This window comes from Elephantulus edwardii, unplaced genomic scaffold, assembly GCF_000299155.1.
Source record: "Elephantulus edwardii isolate Elephantulus edwardi_28Jun2011 unplaced genomic scaffold, EleEdw1.0 scaffold00100, whole genome shotgun sequence".
Taxonomy (NCBI): Eukaryota; Metazoa; Chordata; class Mammalia; order Macroscelidea; family Macroscelididae; genus Elephantulus; species Elephantulus edwardii.
In genome coordinates this window covers 5,879,685-5,882,270 of record NW_006399850.1, presented here as the reverse complement: position 1 = coordinate 5,882,270, position 2,586 = coordinate 5,879,685, and positions in this window count along the sequence as shown.

Here is a 2,586-nt window from a genome sequence, read left to right as displayed (position 1 = left end):
TTTTTTTAAAAAAGAGTACATTGGCAGAGAACTAGCAGAAATACAAGCTGGGCTCGGAAGAAGCCATGGCACTAGGAACATCATAGCCAATATCAGATGGATCTTGGCTGAAGCAGAAAGTATCAGAGGAATGTTTATCTGTGTTTCCTTCACTATGTAAAGTCATTTGACTGTGTGGATCACAATAAATTGTAAATAACCTTGAGGAAAAATGGGAATCCCAGAATACTTGATTGTGCTCATGCAAAACATCCTTGGACCAGGAAGCAGTCATCAAAACAGAGCAAAAAACACTGCGTGGTTCAAAATCAGGAAAGGAATGTGTCAGGGATGTGTCCTTTCTTTGTATCTTTTCAATCTGTGTGCAAAATGGATCATTTGGGAGGCTGGACTTTATGAAGAGGAATGTGGCATCAGAAATTGGAGGTAGATTCATCAACATGTAGATGACACAAGCTTGCTTGCCAGAATTGAGGGAGTCCTAACGCATTTGCTACAGAAGGTCAAGGACTGCAGGCTTCCAAATGAATTTAACATCAAGAAAACAAAGATTCTCACCACTCGGCCAATTAGCATCACCATTATAGACAGAGAAAAGATTGAGATTGTAAACAATTTCATCTTGCTCAATTTCACAATCAACTCTTTTGTTATGAGGAAATCAGGAGGCAAATTTTATTGGGAAATATGGTTTTCCCTAGTGCTGAAGAATAGTGATGTCAACCTAGAGACTAAGGTGAGCCTGATCCAGGTTATAATTACTTGGTATACCTTAGAGAGCTGGACAATGACTAAAAATGACAGAATTGATGTCTTTGAGTTGTGGTGCTAGAGAAGAGTATTGAACATATTGAACACACCCTGGACTGCCAAGAGAACAAATAGGTCTGTCCTGAAGAGGGTGAAGTTAAATTTCTCTTTGGAGACAAGAATTTTTAAGCTCTGTCTCACATACTTTGGGCAAATTGTCAGGAGGGACTAGTCCTTGGAGAAAGACATCATGCTTGGAAAGGTGAAGGGACAGTCCAGGAGAGGAAAACCGTGGAAAAGATAGGCTGACACAGTATGGGTAATGGGAATAAGCATGTCTGAGACAGTGAGATTGACTCAGAATAGGGCAGAGTTCCAAACTACTGTGCATAGAGTGGCTATGAGTCACAGGCAGCTCAATGACACATAACAACAACATTATTAAGGGGTTGTTTATTGAGGCAATGGTGGTGACAGGGCCAGACCAGAGCTACTGTGATCTTGAGATAGAATCAAGGCCTATTATATCTCTGGTTAACAAATACAGCATGCTGCCAGGGTTCCATATCTCTAAGACAACTCTAGCACTAGTAGAATAAGTGGCTTTGCATTGTAAGCATGCCAACAGCAAGCAGAATTATAGCCATATTCAGGCTCACCAAAGCCTTTCTTGATAATTCTTCATCAAGAAACTTTTATGACTTATTTCAACACTATTTTTATTGGAAGTTCTTAGGATATTCTTTTTAACCTTTGGTGCATTAAAATTGCATAGAGTATTTAGGGTTTGAGATATTTTCACCCTCGCTCACTTTGCTTGGTATTGACTTCTATCAGTTTGAAGTCGGGTATATTCTATGTTAAGACACTTTCTTCTTTAATTTTTAAAAATATGTATTTTGATTTTTAATTTGACAATATTAGTCTATCTGTTATCATTTAGATATTTAAACAAATCCCTAATTTGCTGATGGCTTTCCCCTCCCAATCCTTTTCAGTGTTGTTGTGAATTTGCTCTTTTCTGTATTTCTTCATTGAAATTTTATAGAAATCTGGAGGAAGTGGACATAAACACCATGTGCCTCATCTGCCATGTAAAACCAGTATCTTTAATATCACTTACATTAGATGCATAATACTTCATGAAAGCGAAATATAAAACTTTCTATAATTACTTAATGAGGACTAAATCTTTAGCTTGTGGTTTCTCAAAATTAATTTTAAAAATTTTGGCAATTAGTTTTGCAGTTTCTGTTAAAAAAATTTATTTCCTCTAGATGTGCATAAGAAAATAATCTCTACAAAACACTATTTTATGTTGAATACAATTATGTTCTGCATCAAGCAAGGATTCTATTTGTTTTCAGAATGTGTTAACCATTTAAGGAGCAGTTGAAAGGAACTGGCTCTTTTGAGGACTAATGAGGGAGAAGACTTAATGGAAAAATATTTGGGAGTCAATTTAGAGTCATGGAAACTAAGAGAGGCCTCTGTCACATGGTATAATGAAAAGTGAATCTGAATGCTAAGAACAGTTAGAGAATTTTCTCCAGCATTATGGGTAGGCTATCATGCTCAAGAATGTTAGAGTTAGAGGAAAGAGAAACATTTTCTGTCAGAAGACACTGAAACTCTTAGTCCATAAAAGTACTGTTCTGTTAGGAAGGACACACATTTAAAGATACTATGGCACCTAATAACAACAAGAAACATGTATGGATAAAAGAAATATTTTTGGATATGAATGTTAATCAGTTACGTTAAAGAAACAATCTGTTGTTATGTGCCGTCGAGTCACTTGCAACTCATAGCAACCCTATGTACAATAGCCCTAAA